Source organism: Heloderma suspectum, chromosome 2 (assembly GCF_057233095.1).
Source record: "Heloderma suspectum isolate Gila_16-S chromosome 2, 16-S_ref, whole genome shotgun sequence".
In the NCBI taxonomy this organism is placed as follows: Eukaryota; Metazoa; Chordata; class Lepidosauria; order Squamata; family Helodermatidae; genus Heloderma; species Heloderma suspectum.
The window spans coordinates 222,351,970-222,376,404 of record NC_139459.1 but is presented as its reverse complement, the minus strand read 5'-3'; the positions used below and the strand labels follow the sequence as shown (position 1 = coordinate 222,376,404).

Genomic DNA, 24,435 nt, shown 5'->3' with positions numbered 1-24,435 from the left:
GTGTCCCCAGCCAGTTGTGTCCGACTCTAGGGGGTGATGCTCATCTCCATTTCTAAGTAAATAAGTTCCTCTTAATGAGCCCACAGTCCATGGAAACCTTAGCTGCTTTATGGTACAAATTTTCTTAAGTAGTGTGAAGATGTCTAAGCAATGGAAGTCTTTGGAATGCCACAAAACTTTTTTCCTCCATGGCATAAAGGGGAAACCCCATCATAACGCAGTAAAACATGTGGCAGAATGAACCCTATGGCAGTGCTGCAGAACCTCTTTCAGCCTAGGGGCTGAATTCCATTTCAGAGACGCTCTCGGGGGCTGCACTCCAGTGGTGGCTGGGGCCGAAGGCAAAAGGGGGCAGGGTTAAAAGACCAGCATAGTGTAGCTGAAAGCTCTTCCTGCCAGCCCCGAAGCCTTAGGAGAGGCGCTTCAACCTCTTAGAATGGGGGGAAACTGCGCAAAAGCCAGGAAGCCACCCAATGAGCGGGGGGGGGGAGGGGTGTGGCCATCTGGGGAATCCCACAGGGCAGGATTGGGACCCCAGGCCTGGGGTTCTGCACCCCTGCCATACACCCAGCAGAGGCTGGTGGCCCGATGTCAGTGGGGCGGTGACTTTGCTCTGGGTTTCAGTCAGAACTCTAAAGGAGCTATCCTTGGATAGCTCCTTTAGAGTTCTGGCTGAAACCCAGAGCACATTCACCACCCCACTGACATCGGAGCCACCAGCCTCCACTGCATACATCTGCAAAATAACACTCCAGTAAGCCGCCTTCAGTTCCCGCCGACCTAAATCCAATTGTTCAGACCTTCAGTGCCAAAGTAATCTCCGTCTGTCAGCAGTTTGGCTCCAAAAACATCCCCGCTATTTACGACGTAAGGTAGAACATACTGGGCACGTGCCGCTCCAGCGTGCCTCTCCTTCTCTCCTCCGAGGCTTACGGTGTGCTCCATTGTTTGCTTTGGCACCAGGGTCACCTCTGCTTATTTTTTGCATAGCGGATGGTGTTTCTTCTCGTCAGGGAGCTTTCCCACTATACTAACTCCGCCTTTAGCTTCAGAGAGTTCACCAGGGCCACATGCTTCAAGCCTTGGCAGCTCTACTGGGAAGAACCCTGTTATAAGAACAAGAAAAGAAAGGAGGCTTACCTTAGAACGCTTCTCCAGTATGTGCTAATATTCTACTAGCTGGGAGTTTTTATTGCAGGGGGGAGCATTAAAAAATGGCACATATCACCTGAGGCACAGCCCTTTTACAGCCTGATTCTTCTGCTTGTGTAGAGAGGGCCTGACATTCTCAAGATGCCAACTTTCCAAACTCGTACCAAAATATGGAATGCATGCACTCCAGCATAGTTATTAAGCAGCACCCCTAAATTGGCACAGCAATCTGACACCAGGGTAATTGAGGGTCAAATCAGATGTTACACATGGGCAGGCAAGCAGAGGGACCTGAAGGAAAGAGCCAGGGAGAAAAAGTTGGGAGAGGGGGAAAATCTGGGCAGAGAGGGCTCTGATATGTCTTTTCTTCCTGCTCATGCTCCAGTCCAAAACTGGCATGTTATAGGAAATCAGCATAGCCCGCATTGCAAGGGACAGGTCATGCTGTCATAATGTCTAGTTTGAACTGAACATGAGCTGATTTCACAATAACTGAAAGTGAGTTGAATTGCTCAGACTACTTGTCAATGGCATCAAAGTCCTAGGGTGAGGACTGGTATAAGTTCAAATGCCAACAGTACTTCCAGGTATCCAAGTCATTGTACATCAGAAGAGCCCTGTGGGATCAGACCAAGGGTCCATCTAGTCCAGCACAGTGGCCAACCAGCTGCCTGTGGGAAGGCCACAAGCAGGACCTGACTGCAGTAGCACCCTGCCATTAGTGTTCCTCAGCAACTGGCATACAGAAGCATACTGCTACGTACAGAACTACAGGCTCAGCTTCAGATATACATGTTTTACAGTCAATGTTCAAAACTTACTTGATTTATTTATTACATTTCTTTACCACCCAATAGCCAAAGCTCTCTGGGCAGTTCACAGCAATTAAAGCCATAAAATACAACATGATAAAACATAGTTTAAGAGTTTAATACTACAGTATAGAACCAAAATGAAAAATGAAAACCAAAATAAAACCTAGCAGCATTGCAAAGATTTAAAATACAGTATCTTATTTATTTGTTTAAAATATTTCTTGGCCACCTTTCAGGGCAGAAGCCCTCCCAAGGCAGCTTAGAACAATAAAATACATAAAAACAGTTAAAATATTAAAAGTGATAAAAACATAAAAACAATAAAAGCCAACAATAAAAACAAATAAAGCCAACAATAAAGCCAACAATAAAGCCAACAACGATCTTAACAGCTGCAACAGTATCAGTAGTATCCGATTTAAAAACAGAAACTGAAAGACTAAAATGCCTGGGAAAATAAGTCTGTCTTCACCTGGTGCCTAAAAGATCACAGCGTAGGTGCCAGGCAAGTCTCCCTGGAGAGCTCATTCCACAAGAGAAAAGAGCCTCTTTTTAGGAACCACCCACCTCACTTTGTTTGGCATCTCCTAGTGAAAGACTGCTAAAAATGATCTTGGGGTCCTGGGACGAGACAATCCTTCAGGTAACTGAGCCCACGCTGTTTAGGGCTTTGAACGTTAACACTAGCACTTTGCATCGGGCCCGGAAATGGACTGGCAGGTAGTGCAGATGGAAAAATACTGGCATAATGTGATCACATTGGCCAGTCCTAGTTAACTATCTTGCTGCCCTATTTTTGTCCAGCTGAAGTTCCTGGACCATTTTCAAAGCCAGTCCCACATATAACACACTGCAGAAATCCAAATGAGAGGTGGCCAGAGCATGGACAACTGTTGCTAGGGCACCTCTGTCCAGATAGGACTGTAGTTGGTATAGAAGTCTGAGCTGATAAAAGGTGCTCCATGCCATCAAGGTCACCTGTGTCTCCAGTGACTGTGCTGGATCTAAGAGCACCCCCAAATTACAAACCTGCTCCTTTTGGGAGTGCAACCCTCTCCAGAACAGGTTGAACTCCACTTATCCAGGCAGAAGAACCACCCACTAACAGTACTTCTGTCTTGTCTAGATTGAGTCTCAGTTTATTGGCCTCCACTCAGTCCATTACTGTGTCCAGGCACTGATTCAGAATACCCATTCCCTCACCTGGATTGGATGAAAAGGAGAGAGAGAGCTGTCATCTGTATATTGATGACACCTCAGTCTATATCTCCAGATAACCTCCCCCCGCAGTTTCATGGAGCTGTTGAACAGCATCTTGGAACCCCATAGCATGATTGCCACGGGGCAGAGCAATAACCCCCCAGCATCACCTTCTGGAGTCGGCCATCCAAGGAGGAGCGGAAGTGCAGCTCAGTACCTCCAGCTTCCAGTCCAGATAGCCTATCCAAAAGGATACCCTGGATGATGGTATCAAAAGCCAGCAAGAGGTCCAAGACAATCAACAGGGTTGTATTCCCCCTGTCCCTCTCTAAGCAAAGGTCATCCCACAAGGCTACCAAGGCAGTTTCCATTCCAAAACTAGACCTGAAGCCTGATTGATCTAGATAATCAATTTCATTCAGAAGTGCCTGGAGTAGGTGAACATCAGCATTTTTCATGTGAATGCTGACAATCTCAAATGAATTTTGCAAGTGTCTGCAAACACATATTTCCTCATTTTTTCCGATATATCCCCATGAATGCTGACAAGTCATATTTAGGCAATTGTCAACAATCCTCTAGCAGAGCTCCGAGTTTTCAGACATTCACATTTATCTGGGATGTCAACATTCACCAGTTCCGGACAATGTTGCGTGAGAAGCCTTCCACCCACACAATGGGACTTTCTTCAACTCTCTTACCCCTACACCCCCATCCCACCCTGAGGACCCCGCAATCCTGTGGAACAGGCTGAGGGCAGGGGTAAAGGGGGAGGGGGAATTCCCCCTCCCTGTTCCACTGATGGAAGCCGTTCTGTTGGTGGAAGAGGCTAATTGAAAACAACCCTGAATCTGTAGTCAAGCTGGTACCCTCCAGATGATTTGGACTACAATTCCTGTCAGCCCCTGCCAGTACAGGCAATGGCCAGGAACTATGGGAGCAGTAGTTCAAAACATCTGGAGGGTGCCAGGGTGCCTATCCCTGCTGTTTAGTGATAAAACACTAACATTGTTTCATTTGTCAGCCTTAATTGTCCAAGCCTATATACACATCTACCCAAAAATATTGGACTAAATCAAAGATATTCTAGCATTCATATTTGCCCCTCAAGCTACTGAGACACAAGGTTCAGTTTTGGGAGATGCATCTACAATAATAAACATTAGACACTGAACTCTTTATCCCAAGTATTTTGTAAAGGAGTGAGGAAGACATGATTTTTGTTGTTGTTCAGTCGTTCAGTCGTGTCCGACTCTTCGTGACCCCATGGACCATAGCACGCCAGGCCTTCCTGTCTTGCACTCTCTCCCGGAGCGTGCTCAAGTCATTATTCACTGCATCAGTGATGCTATCTAGCCATCTCATCCTCTGCCGTCCCCTTCTCCTTTTGCCTTCAGTCTTTCCCAGCATCAGGGTCTTTTCCAGAGAGTTTTCTCTTCGCATTAGGTGGCCAAAATATTTGATCTTCAGCTTCAGTATCTGTCCTTCCAATGAGCACTCAGGGTTGATTTCCTTTAGGATTGACTGATTTGACCTCCTTGCAGTCCAGGGGACTCATAAGAGTCTTCTCCAGCACCACAGTTCGAAAGCATCAATTCTTTGGCGCTCAGCCTTCCTTATAGTCCAGGCACTTCTAAAGCAGGACTGGAGCAACACTGTTTTTCATAGAGAGGGTAATGATCCTGGGGAATGCCCCTTTCACAGCATCCATACCATGCTGCTAGCTTTGAACATGGGATTCACTTTGTCATCTAAAAACCAATGCCATCAGAAGCAGCACCCAAGTGCATCACGGCCCTCAAAGGGTACTCACAAGTATTGTGACCCTTTGACTCCTGTGCCTCGGACACATGGGGTCAAATTCCCACTCAAGCTAATTAAACAACAATTAGCCACCAAGGAGCAAAGAAAGCGATCTTCTTGGCACAAGTAACCTTACAGACCTCCCACTGGTGTGTGGAAGATAATTAAGTGTAAATAGTAAGCAAGAGATCAGCATCAGGTCAGTTTTGTTCTGCAAGAAAGTTACAGTGACAGACAGCTAGTGACAGACGGAGGGTTGCGGGCACACAATGGGGAAAGATGGAGTGTAACCTGAAACATTTTCCCACTTCATATAATTGCATAAATGTTGAATGATCCTTTCTCTGTTGTGTGTTTCTTTTGTCATGTGGGTGTGAGAGTGGTATTAGAGGAGAGAGCAAGTTGCTTTGAAACATGTGGTTGAGGGAATTAGTGGCAGCCCGTCCAGGAGAGGCATCGAGACACACCATTAACCCCATTCCATGAGGTTACACTTCTGTTCCCTTGAAAATACACCTGGACCAGCACTTTTTCCCCATTACTTTCAGAATTGCACAGGAGTAGTTCTTCTCATAGGTGCAACTGGAAGCTATCATGGGCTAGAAAGTAACTGCTAAGAGACTGAGTTAGGAGTCAGGAATTTCCTTGGCTCTGTTACACTAGTTGCCACAGGCAAGCTGCTCTCTCAGGATCTCCCCCCCTCCCGCCCCCCATATAGAGATAATACTAAGCTAACTCACATAGCTGTTGTAGGATGCCTGAGATAATGGGCTGGATCATACATTTGCTGTACCAACCCGGTCAATGTATGTGAAGAGCTCAGAAACATTGCATATATACACTGCATATGTGAAGCATCATACAAATGCTACGTAGTAGTATTATCATCAAGGCTACTAGACTAGACCAGCCTTCCCCAAGCTGATGCTCTCCAGATGTTTTTGACTACAACTCCCAGCAGTCCTGCTCATTGGCCATGCTGGCTGGGGCTGATGAGAGTTGAAATCCAAAACATCTGCAGGACACCTCATTGGGGGAGGCTGTACTAGACTGTATAAAGACTTTTTGTGCTCTAAGAGTTTCCTTCTCTTTCGACTCCTATTCTACGGCTCATTGCTGCATATAATCACCAAAGTGCAGCACTGCATAGATAGATCCAGGAGATCTCTGAATAACACATTCCTGTGGATCACCTGCAACATTTAACTAGATTAAAAATAATGGGATCAATTTAAAAAAGTGCTCCTGAACAACCAGAGCAATAAAGTCTTATTTGTATAGATACAGATATAACGGCTTATTAATGTTCCAGCTGCAAACTATTTTTTTCTTCAGAATTGTTTTTGTTCAACTGCACATCTGATTGAATCAGTAAATCAAATTCCTACAATCAAGATTTATTTACTTGGGTTATAGCCCTAATATGAAGTCATTCTCCAAGGGTTTATGTAGCATGGGCGCTTTACACCATCAGCTAGTGGGACTAAAAAAAATCTGTATGGGGGGTGAAATTTAAGGGCCTCCCACACATTACGTCTCAGCAAAGTCACTGGGTACACATACAACACGGAGCCACAGCCAATTTCAACTCACTGATGGTCATTATACAGCACACTTGTCTACTACATTCACATGCTATGTTTTTACATGTACTCCTAAAACATGCTTCGTGTACACCAAATGAAATATGTGCAAAGTGATTCTCAGCTGACAGTCAAGAGTGAGCATCTAAACCAATGGCTGTTCAGACAACATGATAACACACACTTAAGGGTTGCGTGTGGGTTGCGTGTGGGTTGTCATTGAACCATGGTTTGTTGTTGCAATGTGGGCTATCATGTTGTGAGAACATAACGCTTAAGGGTTTGTTAACCACAAACAACCCACATTTCACAACCCAATAACAAACCATGGGTTCTCTTCATGGGTTGTACGTGATTAACAAGCCATGGTTTGTTAGCATGACTGGTATCAGACATGATAACCGACATTTCAACAACCCATGGTTCAACGACAACCCACACTCCACCCTTGAGTGTGAGTTATTGTGTTGCCTGAACCCAGTCATTGAGGCAGAGGATTGAGGAAGAAGAAATAACCAAGGGAATAGCCAAAGTAATCATGGGGTGACTGGGGGAGCGGGGGGAGAACTACCTGGTCTGCAGATTTTCAATACAGGCAGCACGAAGAGACACAAGCAGGACACAAACCCAGTTGATAAGCAAGAGCTGGAAATGCAAGCAGAATACAGCCAGCTTTGGAAGGGGAGCAGACACTTTAGACAACTTTGGTCAGCTCAACACAATATAGCTGCACCAAATTCAGTGTTGTCTTTAGAAAAATTCTGAAGTTCATATTAGCATAATGCCTTTATTAGGCAAACTCAAAGGACACAAAATGCTGTGCTGCAAGCTTTCAAGTTCTTCAGAACTCTTCATGAGGCAAGATGGTTAACAAAGCAAAAGGCAGAGGGAGGGAAAAAAGTGGCCGCTGTTAAAGCCATTTGGTTACAGCAAGACAGACTGAACAAATCAGAAGCAGATAGTGCCCAACTCCGTTATGCCACTAGCACATCAGGCAAGTATCTTAACAGATGCTTAAAAACATGGGCCAATTCAACCACGATTGGAGGCAAGCTCCTTTTCCACCCGTCTACAAACTTTGTTGGGGACATGAACATGTTTTGAGATTCTGTTAGGGGCCATCAGCTCTGAGGAAGATCTCTATAGCAAATCTACGAGGATTCGCTGATTCCTTTATACCACAGGAAACTTAAGAATGCACCTAATAATCAATGCAATCAGATTGTGTCTCCATGTGTTCAATGAGGCTTAGTTCCCAGAGCGTGCCTAGGCCTGTGCATAACGCTGTCCTTGCAAGCCCTTGGCAGGCAGTGGATACATTCGCTGAATCTCAAGTGGTTTGCCAGAATCAGGCTTATTGTAGAAATCGCCCCACCAAAGGAATGCAGCCCTTACGGCACTGGAACGAACATTCATCCTTCATGAGGATAAGCCTCCCTGACTACTAAACCAACGAAGTTCAGGTTGTTCTGCCGAACAGTAGTGGACTTCATTTTTCAATCCTCCCTCTGTACGATGAAGCAACAGCAGTGAAGCAGTGCTTATGCTATAGATTGTAACAAACTGTAGTGCTGGAGAAGACTCTTACGAGTCCCCTGGACTGCAAGGAGGTCAAATCAGTCAATCCTAAAGGAAATCAACCCTGAGTGCTCATTGGAAGGACAGATCCTGAAGCTGAAGCTCAAATATTTTGGCCACCTAATGCGAAGAGAAAACTCTCTGGAAAAGACCCTGATGCTGGGAAAGACTGAAGGCAAAAGGAGAAGGGGACGGCAGAGGATGAGATGGCTAGATAGCATCACCGATGCGATGAATATGAACTTGAGCACGCTCCGGGAGAGAGCGCAGGACAGGAAGGCCTGGCGTGCTATGGTCCATGGGGTCACGAAGAGTCAGACACGACTGAACAACAAATATAAGCCTATTTGATTTTCATTGTTTTCTGTTGGCTTATCTTTAAATTCCAATACTTCTTTTGACTATAGTCACTATGCCACAGCTGCCCTTGTGTGACTCAGCAGGGCCTATATATGGGGTTGGCCTGTGTACTCCAGGGACATATTACACCATGACTGCACAATCCCAGTCACTGGGGAGAAGCCACTCAGTGTCAAGTGATTCAGTGCCTTCCTGCTCCCGGTAAGATTGAACGGCATCCATGCATGTATTTGTGAGAAACAGACGGGGTGCATTCAGGGCCACAAATGAGGCAATTCTAGGGTCTGGGGCAGGTTTGGCCTCCCCAGACAGCTTCCAGTCTATTTACTTTAACCCATATATGGTCATACTAAAACAGTCGCCCCCAGTTTGGGTTGGACTACAGCCCCCACCATCTCCAGCCAATGGCGATGGTACCTGGTGATGGGGGTTGGTCCAACATAGCTAGAGGGCACCAGGTTTTGTGGGGTGGAGAAGTACACTGTACTGGAATGTGAAAGAATTGCAGGAATTGGCTACATGAGGTATGTTAACAGCCTTTAAGGCTTTACTCAGTGTTGAGAGAGGAAAGAAGAGCTACAATTTCCTGATCAAACACGGGATCATCAGGACGCAGCAGCCACTTTGAACTACCCAAAGCTTTCCCAGGCCCCTCACAGAGCTTTGTCAGGGTTGTTCCAGTTTGAATCTAGAAAACTGCCAGGCACTCTTCACCCAAACTTCCAATGGATTTTTATGAAAGGCTTTCTGACACAAAACCAGCCTCCCCACAACCTGGTGCCCTCCAGATGTGTTGGGACTGTAACTCCCACAATTCCCAGCTAGCATGGCTGATGGCTGGGAATTATGGGAGTTGCAGTCCCAACACATCTGGAGGGCACTAGATTAGGGAAGGTTGTGCTAAACCATCAGAAACACCTTGGCAGATACCATCAACCTGGAGCTATAGAAGCCTCCCAGTGCCACAGTTGTGGCCACACAGACACGCATTTAAGTTTTTCCCCTTTCACCTAGTGCCAAAATGTAAAAACCTGTTTTGCAAGATGCAGAGTTTTGTAAAGAATGTCTACCTGCACATAGCTGCATTTTAAACAGACATGTTATTAGAGCTATGCCCAGGGAGGGAGACATCGGAATGTTCTCAACTCAAAATGTTGTTCTCTACTGGCTAACTTCCCCTTCATTAGAGGCCCACCAGAAAAAGTTGCAGCCCTCACACTACCTGCTCCAAGAGGTGGAGGAGGTAGAGGTATAATCTTGTCTTACCATCAAGAACAGTAACAGATAGGTTTTGTCCTGGGGCAAGGGCAAACACCAGTTTGGTATAACAGTGAGCAATTCCCATCTGCCTTCTACCATCTTAAACCAGGTCTACAGCCAAACTTTCTTCTTGGATAAAGCAACCCGAAACAGCACTCTGGACAACTGTTAGCACTGTATGAATGTACCAGCTTGATAGGATTGGGCAGGGACAAACTTTCTGCAGAGGCCCCACAACTCATTCCACCCCTCACCCTAAAGACTGCGTAGCTTTTCAAGCTGCTCCTTGCAGTCAATGAGCAAGTCATAAAGTAGTTCAACACAGTCCTGGCTTAAGGCTGAACAGCATTTTAAAACTATGTTCCTAAGGTGGTTATTGGGGTTCACCTAACCAGAAGATCTGTAACAGTGAATTACCTTCCTTAAAGACAGCTTGTCTGCCATTACTGATCTTCACCTGCACTGTGCAGCCAAAGGGAAGCATGGCATGTATTCCAAGGAACGCTTTCAGCTCAAGTGGCTTAACAGCAAGGATAAGCACTGGCTGAGTGCCCCACCCAAACAGCATGCCCTAGAGGTGGCCCAGAATCCTCTGTGATGCAGAGGGGTTCCAGGGGGCCCCTGAAGATATTCCTCAAGAGACAAGGCACTGTGGAAAAGGTTACTCCCTGGCAAGGGAGAGAGCCAGTGTGGTGTAGTGGCAAGAGTGTTGGACTAGGAGCTGGGAGATCTGGGTTCTAGTCCCCACTCGGCCATGGAAGCTCACTGGGTGACTTTGGGCCAGTCACAGACTCTCAGCCCAACCCACCTCACAGGGTTGTTGTTGTGAGGATAAAATGGAGAGGAGGATGATAATGTAAGCCGCCTTGGGTTCCTCGCAAGAGGAAAAAAGGTGGGGTATAAATGCAATAAATAAATAAATAAATAAATAAATATGGATGTCTGAAAAACACTGGGTTAGCAGCTCAGATGTCTAGCTCCAATATTGTTATCAGCTTGGCTTCAGCAATCAAGGCTGAAACCCTAAGCACACTTCTCCCAGAGTAAGCATGACTGAACACAAGATTTACTACTACTGAGTAAGCATGTACAGGATAACACTGTAAAGTTCTAAACTGGAAAGCACAGGTGGCACTTTTCACTTGTTCCCACAAACATCACTCCCCTTGAAGGTAAGCCACTTCTTTAATTTCTGCTGTGGTCTTGTTAGCTGCCACGAAAAATTGTACGAACTGGTCATTCTTGATAGTTTGCTTTATTTTTTATACACACAGACACACACAGGAAAAGCACTCTGGAATTGCATGTCTAGACTTTTCTGTGTAAAAACCAGCACCTATAAAAGGTAAAGAGATGGGAATAGAATTAAAATTGAGAGTAGTGATTATGATAGAGGACTGTCAAACATAATGAGGATGGCCAAAATTCAAAAGCAAAAAAAGCAGTGTTTGATCTATTTTTTAAACAAATAATGAATTCAAAGTATGCTATCTCAAGGTTGTTTTGGGGTGCAGTAAAGACTGCTGCTGAGATCCTAACCAAACCAAGAGTGACAGCAGTGTTCTTAACTTAGTCCCTGACCAGGGTAAAAAATAGAGTTGCAGTTCCCAAGGTGCTGGCTGCTCTTAGCTGACAGCAGTCCTGTTCTACTATATATAAATGCATCTTCTTCAAACCTGATCTTGTGACCAATTGTGCTGCTAAAGCCAGGGCAGTTCGTAGGATCAGGCATAGATACCCAGCACCAGCAGGAGGGAATGATTCACCCGTTGTCACTGTTACTTGGGGCCTCTCTCATATAAGAACTAGGGTTACCCAACAAAGTTAATTAGAACTATGTTCAGTACTGACAAAAGGTGTGATTAACTCAGTACCGAGAGATGGCATGAGGGACACCACTCAGACAGCTTAAAGCAGTATTCCCCAGACCAGGATCCCTCCAGATGCTTTGGCCCACTACTCCCATCATCCCTGACCATGCCATGCTAGGGCTGATGGGAGTTGTAGCCCAACATCTGGAGGACCACAGGTTGCCCATCCCTAGGCCAGACAAATTCATGGAGAATATGTCTATCAACAGCTATTAACCATAACAACTAAATTGAACCTCTCCAAGTTCACAGGCAGTACAGTAGTACAGCTTTGCATACCAGGCGCTGGGGAAAGCTGCAGGGCAGGGCTGTCGCCTTCATGCCCTGCTTGCCAGCCACCAGGGGAACCTGGAGGCCGACTACTGTTGGAAACAGAATGGTGGATAAGATGGGCACTTGGTCTCATCCAGCAAGGCTGCTCTTATGTTCCTAACCCAGCCTCTCCTGCTGCAGCGTCACATAACTTGTGCTGCGGCAGCACCGACATCTTACCATTCCTTCCTTTGGAGGAAAAAAGGATGGGCAGAGCCGTCAACAGCATCCTTAGCAGCAACCTACAGGCTGTTCTCGGACTGCAAGGAGGTCAAATCAGTCCATCCTAAAGGAAATCAACCCTGACTGTTCACTGGAAGGACAGATGCTGAAGCTCAAATATTTTGGCCACCTAATGCGAAGAGAAAACTCTCTGGAAAAGACCCTGATGCTGGGAAAGACTGAAGGCAAAAAGAGAAGGGGATGGCAGAGGATGAGATGGCTAGACAGCATCACTGCTGCAATGAATATGGACTTGAGCACACTCCGGGAGAGAGCACAGGACAGGAAGGCCTGGCATGCTATGGTCCATGGGGTCACGAAGAGTCGGACACAACTGAACGACTGAACAGGCTGTTCATTGGCCCAGAGCCGAGATTAGTGGTTTGACCCCAGTAACAAGACAATCACAGTAGGATGCTCCTGCTTCCATGGCCAAACACAACCTTTGACTTTAGCTTTTGTTACACAAACTTACTTTTAGGAAAACATATTCCCAGCAGCATCCAGTCAGTCAAACACCACGTGATTTTGTGCCAAATGGAAAATCAACAAGGCCCACCAGGGTAGGGCCAGGGACAATTATGAAGCTAATCAAGGTTAACTGCATTTAATGAGACACAAAAACATGGGATTGGATCAACTTTAGTCATGCTTAGAGTAGACCCACTGAAATCAATGAGAGTTCAGTTAGTCATGACTTATTGTTCCATCCATTTCAATCGGTCTACCCTAAACATGACTACAGGTTGGATCCATCCTTGAATACTAAAGCCTGAACAGACAATGAGACCAAGGACCAAGAAGCACAATGGAAATTCATTATGAACTAGAGGCTTTAACTTGCAAGATCCCTTATTTTGTGGGGATGTTATTTCCAACAGGAGGAAAAAATAAGTCAAGCTTACCAGTAAGAAAAATCCTCTACGGCTGAAATATATGCCACTCATATGGTTACACCTGTTGCAAAATAAGTTTATTAAAATATGAAATCAGCCCCTCCAAAACCACAAAATGGGATTTGTTGGAACAATGAATCATGCTTTCATTTTTACTTCACCTCATGCTGTTGTTTTTTAATGTGTGCATTGTTTCATGCTCAAGGTGTATGAAGGAATAAAGACACTCAGCTTCTCAAAGCAATCAGTAAATCGCAATGAGCATTCATAGTTAGATCATTAAACACAGACAGCTACCAGAGAAGGGCCTCATAAATCAGTTTGTCCAAAGACGACCTAGAATTCCTCCTCAAACCATTTACATGTATTCCCAAACTTGCACTGACAACTGTAGAAACTAGAACTTTCAGCTGTTCAGAAATATTTGAGCATCCATACATTGTCCACAGACCATAAGTTGTGACTCTGGCCCAAGTTTTGTCATCCACTCTGTGGCAGCATAAAAATGACATGCTCTTACCCTGTTGCTACAGACACAGGGTTGCAACCCGTGGATCCCAAACTACCTCTTATTGACTTTGAACCAACACTGCTTGCCTTGATTTTACATTCCAAGTCAGTGTCTTCATTTTTGTTGTGTGGGCACAATCCCAAAAGTTAGCAGGCTCAGATTTTTATTCTTCAACATATCACTCCCCCTAATGAAACCAACTTGAGAATGTGCCAATAATGTGACATTTAAGACACCTACACATGTGACAACAAAAGCAATTATGTGCAGGAGGTCACTGAAAGGCACTTGCACCAGGCATAGAATCTGATTAACAACACTGTTAATCTGATTCTTCCCTCTGCAAAGATGTACACATGCATAAGCAGGCTTCTACCCACCCACCTGCTGTTTGATGACTGTCCTACAGAAAGCTTGGCTATTCTGCCCTGCCATCATGCCCTGAGAAGGATTTTTTTTTTTTTTAAATAACACATTTTAAGCTAGGGACACACTACTTACCGAGGAGACCCTAGATTATGGATAAACAGCTTGCAGTCCTCCAAATCCTTATTTCCAACCTTCCCCTTGGGGGGTAGAGGAGAAACAGAAATCCTTATACTTCTTTCCCACAATATTATGATTCCAGTGAGACTCCACCCTCATGTAGGAAGTGACATCGCTGTATCATGTAAAGTTGGTCTGTTTTCTTCCCAAATTTCTTTCTGCTTTGTTGTGACTGTAAAATATCAGATGGAATGAAGTGATCAGTTCCTCAACAAGGAAGCAACAATCTCTTGCTCTAAGCATACCGGGGAGAATGCTCCATACTCTGATGTGACGTGTTCTCGCCCGCGCCCTCACCACACACACACACACACACACACACACACACACTGTTCCAGGAACCTTGGGATACCCAAACAGCATATCAGTTCCTCAGGGAGAAGATTAGTAACAGCCGTCTAGCTGCCCTGGAAGACCGCTTGCTCATCATTACCACCCTTCTTGGGTGGATTCTATGTAGTAGACCCTTGGTTCATTCGGGCTGACAGGGAAGCCCAACAGGCCTGCCCAGCACCCCATTTGGACTGAATTTGTGCTCTAGATGGTCTAGAATCCTATGCGAAGCTCAAGAGGTCTACAGCAGACACATTAATATGGGAAGGATTCCCTGAAGGTACAAACTTAGGAAACAGATAGGATACACCCTCCACTTGGGTTTTAGGACAAACACAGGAAGCTGCCTCAAATAGTTGACCATTGCTGCATCTAGTCCAGTATTGTCTGCTCTGAGTGGCACCAACTCTCCAGCAGAGGTCCCTCCCATCACCTATTATCTGAACTACGGCTTCTCCCAGATCAGCAATACAATAAAAGAGGCAGCAGAGGCTTCACCGATGTAAAGCTTGAGAGCTCCCTGTGTCAAAATACTGACTTCACTAGTCTGGTAAAATCACATCACATCATACATGCAATTTTGCCTGCCCCATTCCCAGCAAAACATACATTAGTGCTTTGTTTCCAAGATATGCTTCAATGGTGTTGGTTTTTGTGAAACTTTAATTGTTCATAAAATGTAAAACGATTGTTTCCTTGGAATCTTAAGGAAGCTGCTTCCATTGTAATAGCCTTCCATGGGGCATTACAGTGCTACAGTAAAAACACTGGCTTTTAGATGTTCAGCAGTGCATTGTGCCCCAGAGTACTCCATCATAATTTGTATCTCAGTCAACACCAGAGAAAAATATCCCTTCTAGAAATCATAATCCAGCAGCTGAATGCTGACACACACTGCTGCAGGAAAGATGCAGTGGCTGCACCTAACTCAAGATTATGTTGAGAAATCATTTTAGTCTCTTGCAAGCAATTGTCATGTAGACAACAGTGAGAAAGCAAAGTGGACAAGCCTCAGCTGATATTCATTTTCCCTCATAGCTGAGTTTTCAGACAGGGATAACATCACATCACAGGCTTTTAGGGACAAGAGAAATAACTCAAGATCATGATAGATCTAAAAATCATAAGCAAATCAAATGCATCCTCTGTGGCAGGCAAATACATTTATCCTGCGAGGTAGGTTAGGCTGACAGAAAGTGACTGGCTCAAAGTCACTGGTCTACTTCATGGCTGAGGACTTGAACTTGTCTCCCCAATTCTACCGCAAGCTAGTATCTACACCACACTCACTCTCAAACACCAGGGTTCCTTGAAAGAAGGCTGGGATATAAATGAAATAATTATTTCTTACCAGGTCCACCTCTAAAAACATGGAAGAGTAAGAATTTACATCCAAAACTCAACTCCTATTACTCACTTCTTTTCAGAGTGCCCTGAAATAAGAAGTATTCCATTGCCTAGCACTTTGTAATCAGTGTGTTATTGAGAACGGATGACTGTATTTGCCACAAGACACATAAGGAAGCATTACCCTAAGCTCCTTACCAGACAGCAGTTGTTCCTACGGTGCACTTCCAAGTCCAGAGGGAGATGCTCTGTGCTCCGTAGACCAAAATATTGTTTAATTTTGTTTTAAAAGTGTATACACCACTTTCAATAATTCTTTAATAGCAATGTAAAATATCATAACCATCCACTGCAATTTAGTATTGCAAAGAGCAGGAATCCAGCTTGAAGGGGAAACTGTTGTAACTATCAGATAAAATTATGGGCTGGATCCAGATTTAGAGATATGCAACTGGGCTGGAGGAAGCCAACTTCCCCGCCCCTATTCCCCACAGTAGCCACTCCGGACACCCCCGCCCCCAATGCTATATAATAAGTCAGGGAGGCCTGCTGAGTGAAGTAGTCTGTGATGGAGGGAGAAGCAGGGAATCCCTGAAAATTGGGCAGAGGCACCTTCCATAACCAGAACTTGGAAGGTGCCTCTGCTAAATTTTGGAGGATTTCCCCCTTCACAACACACTTAGAGGGCACCAGGTTGAGGAAGAGTGCTCTAGAACATGTAACCACACCATCAAGAATCCAACACACATTCATATTGCAATATATTCATGTAATGAAGCCACTTCCAATCTTGCAAACATACTGGCCTGGCTCAGAAGCAAACAGGAAGCCATGGTTTCCCACTGCACAAACTCACCTCCTTGAGCTTGCACACTTCCTGCCTCTTTTGCCACCACCAGGAGGAAATTGGATGCATTTGTTTTTAAACAACCCACAATTCCAAAACTGGGATGCATCACGCCCCAATTTAGTTAACTATCATTTCTTTAAAAATTGATGCTTCCAATATCCTCACAGGCACAGAAAGGAGCATGTGACCACGTGGCTCATTCACATAGCGGCAAACAATTTCCAATTACATCTGAACCAGGCTGAAGGGGCTTTAAAAAACTACTTTGGCATCTGGAAAACAGCAGAACTTCTAGAGACAGTTTATCATCTGCCTTCCCTATCTGGATTCATCATTGGCATATCTTACATACTTCTCTCCAACTCAGGATCAGACTATGTCACTATGTGACTTGGAACACATTTTTGACTTGCATTCTTGCAGCTGGCAACGTCTTTGTTTACGAAGAGCAGCTGCAGACCACAGAGGGAGAAGGTTAATCCTCCCTCCCCCATGCCATTTTCCCATGAAAATTCCCTTCCCTCAAACACTGTTAACGACTACATTTTAAAAAACAATTTAAATCAGGGCAAATAGCAGCTACCATGGAAAAGATTTTTTTTTTAAAGCAGAAACATGGCTCAACATGAAAGGGTTAAACCCTTTCCCAGTCTTGATCCAGATCCCCCAGCTACCCCAAGTTGTTGTTGTTGTTTTTAAACTGGCTGCTTCTAAGCACATGATTAAAGTCACATCTCATTTGACCTCAGTCTGCTCAAGAAATGACTTGACCCTCTTCCCTACATACCTATCCCATACTACTACATCATCTCAACAGATTTTACAACACTATGTGGTAGGGAAGTATTACTTTTCTTGTATTACAGCCTCAGAATATATACACAAATCCTTGTCCTTCCAAACGTCCATGGGAACGCTGTGGCACACAATGGGCTCTCAGAAATTGCCTGCAGGCTCCAGTACATGCCATAGCAATCAACTGACTTTTTGAATGGCCAGTGCAATGCATTAGAAAATGCAGATCCTATGCAATTGCTTCCCCTGTCCCAAACTAGTCATTTATTCCCACTCACATAAAACTCAACTGAGTTTCCAAATGAAAATTATGGTTTTATTAAAAAGCCAGGATCATGAGATACTTGCTTGATCCTGGCTTGTTCCAATAAAGAGAAACTTGTGGCCCTCCATATATTTTTGGAGTACAATTCCCATTATTCCTCATCACTGACCATTTGATACCTGCAACCCCTACAAGAGGATCAAGCGAAAGCAAGAATAGGGATGGATGGAACACTTGCCTTCCGTTCCATTCTCCACTGGGGGGGGGGGGAGGTGATCCGTTCCTCCTCCCCAGAATCCTCCAGAACGGCTCTGCTCCAGGAGGATTCCACGGAGCTGCACACCAGCTTCGGGGCCACCATTACCATATCTCCAGCGGTACGGAGCCGGTGTGCCGTTCCACCTGAAATCCTCCTGAAGCGGAGGTAAGTGATCCCTTCCACCGCAGATTTCGGTTCCAAAGAATCTGGACTCATTTGAGTCCGCGGCGGAATTCTTTAACATCCCTAAGCAAGAATACCACAGGCACATGCTCACCATTGGGGATATGAATCAGAAAGATGGACCATGTGACCAACGTATGTCATCTTTCCAGCGACACGATACTCATATTTTTACATTGTTATGTGAGGAAACTTTGCATCTTCATGTCTGTCTGCACTGGTTTGTTTGGCAAAGAGGGACTTGCAGCCTGGGAATAGGAGAGACACAAGATTAGTGACAACTGTTCGAATAAGTTATTTTGCTACTTTCAGGTTCCCCAAAGCTAAGCTTCAGAATCCACAACTCCACAAACCGGAAAAGCTCCCATTTCAGACAGGGATAACTTTTGTATCATCACAAGCTCAGCTCTATACAAGAACAAAACTCTATACAAAGAGAGTTTTGCTCTTCTAGCCCTCTTTTGAGCTCCAAAACGTGTTTCTTCCTAGCAGCGACATCTAGTGAACACTGTGCAATACCTCAGCACAACAGTAGGTGGACAGCGGAACGTTTTAGTTGTTGCTACATCTCCAATCTACACAGACTTAATTCCATTTTATACAACACAGGAGAGTGACCCTATGCTAGGAAATAAGTGGCAATATCAAGAGTGGACAACTTGCGGCCCTCCAGATGTTTTGGCTTACAACTCCCAACATGCCCAGAACTGGCTACACTGGCTAGGGCTGATGGGAGTTGAAGGCCAAAAAATACACATGGAGAGCCCCAAGTTGCCCACCCCTGCACTACATCATTCACATCTCTGAATGAATGAGCATCTAGCAGAATCCACAACCAAATTTATTAAGTGTAACTACAGCCTTAGTACTTCACTCTCGTGGTCAGAGATAATCATATTTGTTCATAGGATTCCCTTACACCAAACTCTGAAAAGGTGTGATAAGTGCAACCCGGACAGGCACATTAGGATTCTCCAATAGAAATTCAGGATGCTGCCCTAGCCCGCTCACACCCATCCCATGAAGGAGAAGAGTGTTGGAAAACAATGAGATCCTAACAGACAACAGAGTTCTAACCTGCTTGAAATTGTCTCCCTGCCCCCGGTCCACCTTTAGGAACTAAGGGAAAAAGAGAGGCAGAGGGCGCTCACAAAACACAGCATTAAGAAATTACACCCCCCAGTCCAAGTCAACCTCCCTGCATGTGCGCGCGCACACAATTTCTTGGCTGCTGTTTCTGTGTGCCTATCAGCAACAAAGACTAGACTACAAAAAAAGATTGGGGCACTGTTGTAGCCAGTTCTTCCTCCCACTTACAGCAATCCATTAACATACATCAGTGGATGCTGGAGAGGAGATTGCCGGATCAAGTCAAGAAATTTCATAGACAAGCGAGACCCTGGAGCTGTGGGGGTGTACTGCTCTGTGCCCTCTGTTGCAGTCACACAGTTTTAAAATAAGGGGTGACCTTTAAAGTTTTTCAGAATCGTAACTCCCTGAAACACTGGCTGAAAATAAAAGATGCTCAGCAATCTTTCCTTATGGCATAGAAAGGACGTCGGTAGATTCCACCTAATTATACAAGCAACTGCCTTAGCATGCATTTTACTAGTGAGATTCCCTACTCTACCCTTAGACTTTCTGGAGCGAGCACTGTGTTGTCCGCCACCCCAAAACTCAACCCCTTTTAAGACTGAGACACACTCACTGCGAGAAGCTCGGGAAGCACACACAATCCCGCCCCATATTCGCTCTCCTCTCCGTCACAAACCTGCAAAAAAAGGGGGGGGAGAGAAAGAGGAAAAGGCCAGGGAACAGGCTGATTAATACACACGTCTTTCCCAGCTTGCAGAAGAGAGACCCAGGGCCCGTTTTACTTGCAGCAGCAGAGCTGCGAGACGGAGAAGGGGGGGAGGCGTCGCTTTATATCACTAATAAACTAAGCTAAAAGGGAGCCAGAAAATTAATACGCTTTCGTGGAGACGCACAAGCGCTCGCGGGACAAATATCACGGCTTGGTATCCTCTTAGCAGCGACAGCTGTAAAGGATTACATGAGATCCTACAAAACACCCTGCCCTGCTCACCACCTGCGCCGCCATCTTCCACCGATAAGGCCGGTAAAGAGGGAGAAGAGATCGATGCGCTTGCGCAAACTTAGCCCCGTGCTTCCTATCGGGGGAGAATCTCGAGTTCGCTCTCGTGAGACTGAAGACCCTCGCGGGAACTGTATTTTTTTTAATCAACCCAGTTAGTGGCGAAGGCTGTACTTGCGCGTGGGGTTCGCCGATGTTTGCCCCGGTTCGTAGGCGAAACTGCAAAGCAAGCAAAAGTTTCACTTTAAACCGCGCTCCAGAAAAACGGGCCCTTTTCATGTACCCTTTGCTTGGGCCCTGAAAATTTAGATTGCCCCTTCCTGCTCCAGCTCTGCGGTCCCACCATAGATCTGTATAAGTAGGATTGTCATCTTGGCAATTTTATTTTCGATCCCTTTACTTGTGATTCTTAGCATGGCATTTGCCTTTTTCACAGTGGCGCCACACTAGATGGATGTTTTCATCGAGCTATCCACAACAATCCCGAGATCCCTTTCTTTGGTCACTCGCTGCCAGCTCAGATCCCATCTCTGTATGTGAGAAGTTAGGTTTTGTGCCCAATGTGCATCACTTTGCACTTACTTACACGGAACCGCATTTGCCATTTTAGTGCCCATTCACCCAGCTTGGAGGTTCTTCGTTACCCTTTTTTTTTGTTTTTACCACCTCGAATAACTTGGTGTCATTTGCAAACTTGGGCACCTCACTCTTCACCCCTAATTCCAGATCATTTATAAGCAAGTTAAAAAATCCTGGTCTCAATACAGATCCTTGTGTGGCCTCACTGTTTACTCTCCATTGTGAGAAGCATCCATTTATCCCTGCTGTCTGCTTCCTGTTCTTTAACCAGTTATTTATGGATCCGTCAGAGGAACTTTCCTCTTATCCCACATTTGCTGATCCAGTGATCGAGACTTGGGCTTGGGGCTAATATGTGCTAGATATGTAAGTATATATGTATTTGAAACATTTATATTCTGGTCTTCAGCCTGGAGGCTCTTATGCGGTGACTACTGGCTAACAAGCTTAAAACAGTAAAGCAACTATAACAACAACAATAAAAACAAAAGGTGCAGTCAGAAAATATAAATACCAAGCCAAGCTAAAACAACAGTTTAAAAATGTAATTACCTAAAAAGGCTTGGGCCAATATAACGGTCTTTATCAGGCATGAAAACACATCAGACACTGGTCCAGGCCAGCCTTGCTAAGCAGAGTATTCCAGAGCTAGGGTGCCACAACTGAAAAGGCCCTGTCATGACATTACCACCAGCCTCACCTCCGAAGTTGGAGAGGGCAGACCTACAGAAGGCCTCTGAGGGTGATCTTATCCAGGCATGTCTATGTGTAGTAGAGATAAAGGTACCTCATTTGCTACAGGCTCACTACACCTGTCTCTTAGCTTCAGCTTCCCATCTGTAAAATAGTTCTAATACTGACCTACTTCTCAGGTTTACTGTGATGGCAAGCACAATATAGAGATGGTAAAGCACTTTCAAAATAGAAGAATGTTCTAATTTCAGAGAACCCTTCTGTTTTAAAGACATTCACAAAAGAGGGTGTGATTGTAGTTCAAAGTTAAAATCTGGCTCAAAAATTAACCCCCCTGTACCAGCCCTTTGATCTGTTTCAATGGCGAGAAAGCTCATTCTGTGAATGTTTGAAGTGGAATATTCATGGGTTGGATGCAGGATTTGCCTTCTGTGAGAAGAAGGGGCCTTCTGTGAGAGGAAGTTGCTCGTCTCATGGAAGTCCCTCCACCCTATTTTGGGGGATCCCTGCTTCCCCCATCCACCACAGCTCACCCCATTCAGCAGGGTCTCCTGACTTTCTGTGCAGTATTTTCAGGGGATTGGAGGAGCTGCAATGGGAAGGAGAGGGAGGGGAAGTCCACTTCTGTCAGCACAGTTGAGCCAGATTAAATCTACTTCTGAGTAGACATGCATAGGGTTGCACTACAAGAATCCCTTTGGGGGGGGGGTTCCCTACTACAGGGTTTCTATTGATAGATGGACTGTCGGCTGATTAAGCAAATGTTAGTTGATCATATCTGCACAAATTTGAAGATGAGTTAAACCAATCATTTTGAAGAAAATGGCATCTTTTCTTGTTTTTAGGTAATGAACATGTGTTGCAGCAGGCACCATCTCAGAGGAGGCATCCCCTCCTGTGTCAGAGAGATGGCGGAATGCCTCTTCTGAGACCGTGCCTCTTTTCTGTGTTTGTATGAGTATTTGTAATAATAATGTTTAAAATCTGTCGCCCAGGGGCAGTTTTCTAGCTAATCTATTAAAAAAATAATTAAGTGGTTAATAGACTAAACATTGCAACCCTAATTAATGTTCCTAACATTTAACATCTTTAGCTCCTGTGTTGTGGATTCTGTACAGGACACACAAGAGCTTAAGGGCCAGAGCACATATTACATTTGCCAATGGAGCTACTGCTGAAACAACCACTTGGGCTGTGATGAATGATCCTCATCCCAGCCATAGCATGTGGAATTACTGGATGCCTGCTGTCATAGTATACATCTCCAGTGCCCCTGCCTGCAGCCATGGAGCTGGGATGCAGAGATTTCAGAACATGATGGCAGAGATCCACATGATGGATTCTTCTATACTACATCCAAGACAAGGAAGACGCCATAGATAGGCTGTTTTCAGTAGCAGCCCCATGGGGAATATAATGCAGACCAAAGCCCAACTGAACAGGCAAGCAGAGACTGCTTGCAGATGAGGTTTTTATGGCACTATCGCCCTGTTTCATTTGTGGAATTTTATGGGAGTTCTACACGATGTCGTCTTCCACTCATAACCCTCCCATGTTTCCCACTGTTTCTTCCATCTTTTTTTCTTATGGTAGAAAATTCATGTCGAATAAAAAGATGGAATAGCTTCACAACACATTCGAATCAGTAGCGCTAGGAGCCCCTGGTCTGGAAGCAGCCAGAGTGACAGATGGCAGGTGAAGGGGAGGATACATTCGGTGTTCAATTAAGGCAAGCACTGACAGAATTCAATGATTAATCAGCAAACAAATTGGACTGCTCTGAACATACAATACGTCCATTTTGAAATTCACCTTTTCCTGTTTTTGGATTATTTCCTGAATTATCCTTCACCAGGAACAAATTTTGCTGTTTGCATCTTAGGTACACTTTACCACGAGGGGTCACTCCTGCCACATGGACGTTTCTAACAGCAGCAGCACTTTACTAACAATTCAGCTGGCTTTTGCAGCTATGCCGTAGAAATGAACAGTTTTTAAATCACATTTCTGCTGAAGAACAACACAAAGAAAGTCAATATAGATATATATGTGTGTGTTTTAAATAACTTTGCAAGCAAGATTCCTTACCAACTCAGCCATATCAGAGCATATGGGGAGAGAGACAAACTTTGCTATTCCACAAGATATATGAGAATGGCTTTAGCCTAACATAGCCTCAAAATGTATAACACTAAAGAAAAATCTGTATAAAGTTATGTTTCAGTGGTAGTCGACAGCATGGAAACTACAACACACACACTCACAGTGCTCTGTAAAGTAGATCACATGAGGAAGTGTAACAGAACTAGCAATTTTTTAGCATTTGTCAAGGCATTGTGAAAAGATCCACATCTATTGGGGGAAAGTTACAGAATTCGTATAAAAGAAATGGCAAAGGATCCAATTGTTTGACTTCTGAATGATAAGAAGAAAGGCAGAACTGAAACATATGATGTAGAATTTGCGACAAACCTTTTACGCAGTGTAAGGAGGTGCACTGCAGCAAAGTGGAGAAGTAGTGAAGGCTTAAAGATTCTGGCTTGATTGCAGAAATGGTAACACTCGCTAGCTATGTTAGAATAATAAATGAACAAAAGCAGAAAGACAAATTCATTGAAAACTGGATGGATCATGTTTATTCATTATTGGGAATAACAAACGTAATGATACACACCAGCATCATTTCTCTGGGCTCAGCAGAAGCTTGTAACGTGAGCCCCCTTCCCACTCCAATGACAGGCCTGCTTTAGTTCCCTGACTGTGTGGAGAGTTTTGCTTGCATTCAAGTGTTTTAAAGTTTTGTGTTTAAAATAAGGTGCGGCTGGGAGACACAAGTATTTAGTCCCTGCAGCCATTCATTTTAATGAGCTAGCTAAGCATCCTCTGATCAGCCTTGGGGGTGTTCCTTTAAGCCTGAGAGAACACAG

The 24,435-nt window shown here is 44.8% G+C and overlaps 1 long non-coding RNA gene and 1 other non-coding gene across 2 annotated transcripts; both read right to left on the bottom strand.

The window, feature by feature from the left end:
• Window positions 1-10,919: 10,919 nt before the first annotated feature.
• Window positions 10,920-20,268, bottom strand: LOC146354110 (uncharacterized). Its single transcript, XR_014788305.1, has 6 exons — window positions 20,228-20,268; window positions 19,850-19,912; window positions 18,236-18,389; window positions 14,065-14,281; window positions 13,062-13,113; window positions 10,920-11,087 (listed from the first exon to the last, which is right to left on the bottom strand). It is a non-coding gene; the product is annotated as an uncharacterized LOC146354110 (long non-coding RNA).
• Window positions 18,465-18,547, bottom strand: LOC146354111 (small nucleolar RNA R38). The gene has a single exon (XR_014788695.1). It is a non-coding gene; the product is annotated as a small nucleolar RNA R38 (small nucleolar RNA).
• Window positions 20,269-24,435: the final 4,167 nt, after the last annotated feature.